Source organism: Somniosus microcephalus, unplaced genomic scaffold, assembly GCF_052327205.1.
Source record: "Somniosus microcephalus isolate GS21.2 unplaced genomic scaffold, FLI_Smic_1.0 unresolved_chr4, whole genome shotgun sequence".
NCBI lineage: Eukaryota > Metazoa > Chordata > Chondrichthyes > Squaliformes > Somniosidae > Somniosus > Somniosus microcephalus.
Genome location: NW_028225182.1, coordinates 5,741,403 through 5,750,227, shown reverse-complemented (window position 1 = coordinate 5,750,227; position 8,825 = coordinate 5,741,403). Strand labels below are relative to the sequence as shown.

The window sequence follows — 8,825 nt, the reverse complement described above, 5'->3', positions numbered from 1 at the left end:
GAGATACAGATTATCCAGGATCTAATTGAATGAAGTGTGATGAAATATGCCATTCATCAGGCACTCTGTATTCTCTGTGTTTGATTGAGCCTGTGACTGTGACAAGCAGGGGAGTTTAGTTTCAGTTTCATTTCCTTACCTGTATTGTATTGTGTGTAGGGCTCCGCCCATTCCTGGCCCCTACTTAAGCAGGCCCCAGCGTGTCTCACAGGCAGTACAGCAGAACTCTGGATGAGAGACACTTCTCCACTTTGTATTACTTTCTGAGTTAATAAAAGCCTTGCTTTGCTCCGTTAACGTTGAGTCTCGGATTCATTGAGGCACATCAATTTTATTAACTCAATTTTCAACGCAATGGATCAACTCTTGAAACCCGAACATTTGGATTTGGACCCGCATGCTTCAGACGCATCGGCACGATTCGGACACTGGTTTAAGTGTATGGAATTCTTCCTGGACAATTCCACAGCCATCACAGACGCTACGGATGCTGAAAGTATGAAACTCGGAATCCTGCGGAATTGGGTAAGCCACCGGGTTTACCCCCTCATCCAAGACGCCGACACGTACCCGGCCGCCTGCAACATCCTAAAGGTGCATTACCAGCAGCCTACGAACGAGGTGTACGCTAGGCATCTGCTCGCTACTCGCACACAGCGACCTGGGGAATCGCTGGATGAGTTCCTAGTCACCCTGAAAATGCTTGGCAAAGACTGCAAGTGCCAAGATGTAAAAGCCGCAGTGTACACTAACGAGCTTGTTCGTGATGCCTTTATCACAGGCCTCAGCTCCACTTACATCCGGCAGAGACTACTGGAAAAAACGGGATTGGACCTGAAACAGGCTGTGGACACAGCGCGATCCCTGGCTGTGGCCCACAGAAACTCGGGCGCCTACTCTTCAGCCCGCGCCGCCCACGCCACCATGTGTGCACCAAGGGCACCGCCATCTTGGAAGGCATCTTCCCCGCCCGGCAGCCCGACACCGTCGGGGCCCCGCTCTCCCCCCAGAAGCCCTACGACAGCCGCGACGTGTCGGGGCCCCAACTGCTACTTCTGCGGGCAGCCGAAGCACACCAGAAACCTGTGCCCGGCGAAAGGCACCACCTGCTTTAAGTGCGGTAAGAAGGGGCACTTCAGGAAGGTGTGCAGAGGAAACCCCGCTGGAAAACCCGCCACCGCTGCGTGTGCGCCGTGGGATCGGCCCGACCTCGTGGGGTCTGCCATCTTGTGAGCAGACAGCGTGGACGCCATCTTGTCTCGATCAGGGCCCTACAGTGGCATCGGTCAAAGTGGACCAGACCAGACCGCACCCGCTATCCAAATCAATGGTGGACATCGAGGTAAACGGGTGCGGGGTTAAATGTTTAATTGACAGTGGAAGCACGGAGAGTTTTATCCACCCTGAACTAGCACAACAACTCTCTCTAATGGTGGTCCCTGCTCGGGGCACCATCTCTATGGCTGATAAAACCCAGACATCGACCATTATGGGTTACTGCTCGGTACAATTGTCCGTTAACGGAACTGTATACGATAATTTTAAATTACTAATCATGAAGAGTCTATGTGCGAGCGTGATCTTGTGCCTGGATTTCCAGTGCCACCACCAAAGCATCACGCTCAATTACGGTGGGTCCCAGCCGCCCCTCACAGTGTGCGGTCTGGCTACCCTGAAGGTAAAGCCGCTTTCGCTATTCGCGAACCTTACTCCCAACTGCCGGCCAATAGCGACCAAAAGCAGGAGGTACAGCTGGGAGGACAGGCGGTTTATCGTGACGGAGGTGGACAGGCTGCTGAGGGAGCACGTTATTGAACATAGCATCAGCCCGTGGCACGCCCAAGTGGTGGTGGTGAGGGGTAGCGGGAAGAAACGGATGGTGATCGACTATAGCCAAACGATCAACATATACACCCAACTAGACAACTACCCGCTACCCCGCATATCAGAAATGGTGAACCAAATTGCCCAATACCGGGTGTTCTCCACCATCGACCTCAAGTCAGCGTACCACCAGCTCCCTATCAGATCAGAGGACCGCCCGTACAACGCCTTCGAGGCAAACGGACGCCTCTACCAATTCCTCAGAGTCCCCTTTGGGGTGACGAATGGGGTCTCGGCCTTCCAGAGGGAGATGGACCGCATGGTCGATGACCACCACTTGCAGGCAACCTTCCCCTACCTCGACAACGTCACCATCTGTGGTCACAACCAGCAGGATCACGACTCGAACCTCGAGAGGTTCCTGAAAACCGCACAAAAACGCAACCTCACTTACAACGAGGACAAGTGCATTTTCAACACCACGCGCCTCTGCATACTAGGCAGCGTGGTGGAGAATGTGGAAATCGGACCAGACCCCGACCGACTGCGCCCCCTACGGGAGCTGCCCCTGCCCAACACTCCCAAAGCCCTGAAAAGGTGCCTGGGGTAATTTTCTTATTATGCCCAATGGGTCCCCAACTACTCCAACAAAGCCCGCCCCCTCTTGAAAGCATCCTCTTTTCCGCTCTCTGCTGAGGCCCATGCCACCTTCAAAAGCATTAAGCGGGATATTGAGCGGGCCACGCTACAGGCAGTGGACGAGAACACTCCCTTTCAAGTGGAAAGTGATGCGTCTGACTTTGCCTTGGCGGCCACCCTCAACCAGGTGGGGCGGCCCAAAGCTTTCTTCTCGAGGACCCTCCAAGGGCCCGAGATCAGACACTCCTCCGTGGAAAAGGAGGCCCAAGCCATCGTGGAGGCAGTGCGCTACTGGCGCCACTACCTAGCCGGCAAACGCTTCACCCTACTTACCGACCAGCGTTTATGTTTCATAATAAACAGAAGGGGAAGATTAAAAATGATACACGGCCCTTTGAGCGGCTCAGCTTAGATTTCAAGGGCCCCCTCCCGTCAGTCGACCGCAGTGTTTACTTCCTGAACATTGTGGACGAATACTCCCGTTTCCCATTCGCCTTCCCCTGCCCAGACATGACCAGCGCCACGGTCATTAAATGCCTCAACAGCCTGTTCTGCCTGTTCGGTATGCCGAGCTACATCCATACGGATAGGGGGGCGTCCTTCATGAGTGAAGAGCTACGCCAGTACATGCTGTCCAGGGGGATCGCCACGAGCCGTACCACCAGCTACAACCCCCAGGGTAACGGCCAGGAGGAGCGAGAGAACGGGACAGTATAGAAAGCAGTCACTCTAGCTCTAAGGACCAAGGGCCTCCCTATCTCCCGCTGGCAGGAAGTCCTCCCAGATGTGCTCCATTTGATACAGTCGCTATTGTGTACTGCCACTAATGCCACGCCTCATGAACGAATGTTTGTCTTTCCACGGAAATCCACCTCAGGCGTATCCATGCTGTCATGGCTCTCCACCCCAGGTCCGGTGTTTGTACGAAGGCATGTGAGGGGCCACAAGACGGACCCTCTCGTGGAGTCAGTGTACCTACTCCACGCCAACCCCCAATACGCGTATGTCCAGCACGCCGACGGAAGGGAGGACACCGTGTCCATAAAAGACGTCGCCCCAGCCGGTAATGACAACAACCACGACAACAACAGCAACAACGATCACAGCAACTCTTACCCACCCACTATCCTTTCATCACCCCCGGAAGAACATCGACCAAGGGTGCCCCCACCAACTACCCCTTCAACAAACCTAGCGGCACCACCGGCAGAGACCCAGGAGGCCACCGATGACACCCAGCCGACACCCGCGGCACCACAACAGCAATGTCGGTCACAGAGGACTATCAAACCCCCGAACAGACTAAATCTGTAGAAGGGGTGAATGTGATGAAATATGCCATTCATCAGGCACTCTGTATTCTCTGTGTTTGAGTGTGCCTGTGACTGTGACAAGCAGGGGAGTTTAGTTTCAGTTTCATTTCCTTACCTGTATTGTATTGTGTGTAGGGCTCCGCCCATACCTGGCCCCTACTTAAGCAGGCCCCAGTGTGTCTCACAGGCAGTACAGCAGATCTCTGGATGAGAGACACTTCTCCACTGTGTATTACTTTCTGAGTTAATAAAAGCCTTGCTTTGCTCCGTTAACGTTGAGTCTCGGATTCATTGAGGCACATCATGAAGGAACAAGGCTGAGGGGCTGAATGGCCTCCTCATGTTCCTATTAGTCAGTCACCGTTAATCAAATGTTACAGAATGGCTTTCTCGGATCCCAATGGATGATCTCATACTCACCGACATTGTACCCAGTGCTACAGTTTATCCCATGATCTTGCAGCCAAAATACACATTTTGAAAACCTGGAAAAGGTTAACGCACCTTCACTGGGTGGGTGCGAACCACCAACTTTTCAGCTAATAACCGAACATGCTAATCGATTGCGCCACAGAGACTGGCGGAAAAATCGATTACAACATATACTAAAGCCGGAGTTTACGAGATAAAACCTCAGGTCACAGACAGCAAGATAGCAACTGTCCAGACTCTGTTTACTTGTGCAAATTAAAGAAATGTAACCTTCATTGTCGGAGGGACTGAGGTTGTTATTTCAATGTTTTCAGCTGTTTTCACAGGCGATCCCCAGCTCTGACTCCCCCAGCAGAAAATTCAAGGAGAGTTTGATATAAATGAGATTCAACATTAGTATCCGAACATTACTCCTTGATTCGGGACTCTGATCTCTCTCCAGCATGTCGCTGCTGAAGATTGAATTTGACATAATTTCACCTTGTCTCGTGATCAGTCCGGCTCAGTGAGACTTCGGCCCGTCTCTCCCTTCACAACCCATCAGTGCGGAGAAAAGAACAGGGAATTTTACACATGTGTTGTGCTCTGTAACTTTATTTGAACATTTCAGTGCATTTCACGCTGTGCCCAACATGGTGAGGTCCCCCGTGCTGTGTCAGCTTTGTATTTTTATCAACACCCCAGCTTTACATTAACAGAACCTGAGCTCCTAGATCTGGTCGGGTCACATTGGCCGAAGTGAGGAATGAGTGAGAGGGGCAATTCCTCCCGGGGTTAGAAAATCCTCCGAAAGAATGACAGAATATTTAATTTGCTGTGAAGCCGAAATAGCTCAGTTGGGAAAGCGTTTTAAAGGTCCCTGTTTCAATCCCGGGTTTCGGCAGGTTTTAATTATATTTTCCTCCTTCACTTTAAGAGGAGCGAATCAGAGCAAATTTTCCACTCCTGAACAGGCGTCTCCCAAAGGAATGGGAGTAAAACCGTATCGGACCCGTTAGATCCCGCTCCAACCGATTGCTGCCGGTTCGAATCCAGGCAGCGTCCCCCCAACTGTTTTTATACCGGGACTGAGGGAGGAACTGTTCAGCGATGGTGCGATAATAATTTTTAGAATGAGGTTTGTTAGATTAAAGAGCTCTTTTACTGTTACTTTCGATTTAAACTCTGCCCAGTTGTATATAGGAACAATGTCTATGCGATGTGGTCTATTCAATGTTTGTGCAGTAACTCGGTCACCCAGTGTGAGCCTGAAAGACAATCTCCCAGCCTGGGTTCGGGCCTGGCCAACGGGTAAATTGTGACCGGTGAGCTTCAGTTGGTGAGAAAGTGTACTAATAACGCCAAGGTCGTGGGCTCGATCCCCGTACGGGACATGGGAATATTTTCATAATTTTACGCATTTCCCGCACATTTCAAATACAAACTTTATAAGGAAGCCGATGCACACAGAATCTCACGGGGGATTTATTTGGATTAACATTCATTGCACCTTTGCCACCGGGGCTGAGAGACACATCTTTCTGTTTATTTGTCTTTCTGGGTTTTCTGATGAACGTTGAACAGGCGGCCTGTTCCCGATAAAGTTCACAAGCAGGTACGAGACAGACAGAGCGGCTCTGACCCCGCGAGATGGGCAAAAGGCTTCAGTTCAGGACAAATGCATCAATGAATTGTTCGCCCAGCGCCGAGAGAGACAACATCTAGAGAAAAACACAGGAGGAAATCGATTTCAAGTGGATGCCTACCCGCTCTTGGTGTCGTGCTTTCGCGAACACGTCTGTTGTGTTCTCATCTAAAAAGTGTCATTTTGTACAAACAGTTTGCTTGGCGCGAAAGAGTTAAAAAGGGGACTTAGACTGAAATGGACGTGGTTGCTGCGGTGGGTGAAATATGGTGACGATCTATCGTTATTATCCGAGGCGACGCTGCAGGATCCTTTCAAGGTTTCCCGCGGATCCACTGAAACCAGTTGAATGTGCAGCTTTGAGAGGGGCTTTCTGCGCCTTCAGGGCAGGAAACGGGAGTGAGGCAGGGACACTGTCGATATCTGTGCTGAGTGTCAGTCTGTGCAGAATTGTGCAGAGAAAATATACGGGTTCGTTGAGATTTTTAACTTTATTGAAATGTCAGCACATAATTTCTTCCATTTTCTTATATTAATTCAATTTTAATGGGGAAGGTTTTCAAAACGTGATAACCACTACACTACGGGAATCTCTGCCGTAATTAGTTGCAGCAAGAACATCACAGAAGACAACTGCGATCTGCAAATGCAGGTCCGGGATTAACTTTTGTATTAATACACGTTATTATTTGATTTTCACAAAACTCATTAAACTCTGTAAAAAGATGGACAATTGTTCGAATTGAAGAATCAACTTTCTGTTTCAGACTGAAGGAAATCCAAACATGGTCACCGAGTGACAGGCAAAACTTTCATAAGTGTTTTGTCTTTTGCTTGTGAAGAATTTTCAACAGCAGTTGGTTAAAAATGTTCAGTGTTTGTCACACTGGGAATCTGCTGCAGCCGTTGTTCAGTTTAAGAGGAACCGACAATTGTCGCCGCTTTTACACAGCGGAAGAAACTCGCCCCTGGAGGTTCAACTGGAGCAAGTTCCAAAATCATTCATCCCGCCCTGGAGCAGAACCGAGGGCATTTCGTGTGTAAGGCGAGCGTGATAATTGCTGCAGTCCCGAAACCTCTGCTCAGTTTGTCAGCCGCGAGTCAGAAGCATGTGTTAAGGGAGAAGGTGACCCGCTGACTCACCTCTCTCTGCACTGATTGAGATTGTGTCGCTTCTCCGTCAAACAACATCACTTCTGTCCCACACTGAAGGCTCTCAATCCTTCTCCTCCGCTAGCTTTCTATTCAAGTAATTGGACAATGAATCAGTAATAAGGTTACCTCGTGTTTTGCTGGTGGATTTACTGATAAACCGGGGAATTGAGAGGAAACTGGAGCACAGGCAGGGTCCTTGCGACAGACCAGTCCGGCTAGCCCAGTCGGTGGAGTGTCGGATACTTCATCCCCACGGCGGGGAGTTTGCGTTTTAAATTTTTGGGCTCATTTTAAAGGCGACTCCGAGCTCCGGAATCTTGTCTCTCTCCAGCCGCTCGCTGCTAAAGATTGAACTGACTTTAATTTCACCTTGGCTCGGGGTCAGTGCGGCTCAGTGGGACTTCGGCCCGTCTCTCCCTTCACAACCCATCAGGGCCGAGAAAACAACGGGGAATTTTACACACGTGTTGTGTTCTGTAACTTTTTATAAACACTTCAGTGTATTTCACTCTGTGTCCAAGACTGTGAGGTCTTTCCTGGTGTGTCAGCTTCCGGTGTTTATAAACACTTCAGATTTCCTGATAATGTTGTTGAATCGCATTTTTTGAAAGAGTCATTGACCGAGAGGTGCCGGGGGATTTCGCGCTGGGGATCGCCGGTGAAGCCAGCCCAATAATTTGAATCACAAACGGCCCCTGAGATTAAGAATCTCAGGCTCTACCGACTGAGCTAGCCGGGCCGGTCTGACCCCGCGCACTGCTTGTGTTACAAACCATGAACCAGTTTCCCCTCAATTCCCAGGTTTACCAGTAAATCGGCCAACAAAAGCCCGAGAGAACCTTATTACTGATACTTTATCCAATCACTTTAATATGTGTTATCTGGTTAGCAACACTTCTGCCGCCGGAAAATGTTCTCCTTGTTTACTTTATTAAAACTCTTCATGATATTGAACACGTCGAGAAAATCTGCCCTTATCTTCTCTGCTCTGAGGAGAACAACCTCTTCTTCTCTAGTACTCCACAGAACTGAACTCCCGCATCCGTCCTAAAGCGCAGTGCCCGAATTACACACAATACTCCAAAGGTTTGGCATAACTTCCTTCCTTTTGCCCTCTATGCCTCTGTCTGTAAAGCCCAGGATTCCGTTTTCTTTTCTAACACAAGACAAAATGCTGCGGATGCTGGAAGTTTGAAATAAAAACAGAATTTGCTGAAAATACTCAGCCGCTGTGAATGGCAGGTGAGTTGGAAAAAAGCGAATTAGGCTCGGAATAGTGTGTAAGGGTTCCATGGTGTAATGGTAAGCACTCTGGACTTTGAATCCAGCAATCCGAGTTCAAATCTCGGTGGAACCTGGTTCCCTCTTGTCCCAGCTTTTGTAAAAGTAATTTTGATGGCAGCTGTGTGATTGGCTGCTCAGCAGCGGGAAAATGTCGAAGCTGAAGGTTTGGATGAGATAAGGCCGGAATAAAATTTGTCCAGTTCTTCCAATATTGCTGCTGGACGGGGTTTGCAAGTAGCCTTGAGAGGGCAGTGATGTATCACCATTGCAGTGCTGGTCCCCACCACAAACTCCGTTCCCGAGCCACCGACTTCATCCCGAGCCACCGACTTCATCCCAATCCTTGGCCACTGAGACTGAACCAGACAGCTTGCAACCTTGGTGCCGCATTTGACACTGAGATGAGCTTCCGCCCAAGACGGTCTACTTCCACCTCTGTAACGTCGCCCGACTCCGCCGCTGATCTGCTGCTGAAACCCTCATCCTTGCCTTTGTCACGTCTAGACTTGACGATTCTAATGTACTCCTGGAAGGCCTCCCATCATCCTCCCTCC

General features: G+C 49.9%; 1 non-coding gene across 1 annotated transcript; it reads left to right on the top strand.

Annotated features, from left to right (window-relative positions):
- The first annotated feature begins 8,272 nt into the window (after positions 1-8,272).
- trnaq-uug (transfer RNA glutamine (anticodon UUG)) lies at positions 8,273-8,344 on the top strand. Its single transcript has one exon. It is a non-coding gene; the product is annotated as a tRNA-Gln (tRNA).
- Positions 8,345-8,825: the final 481 nt, after the last annotated feature.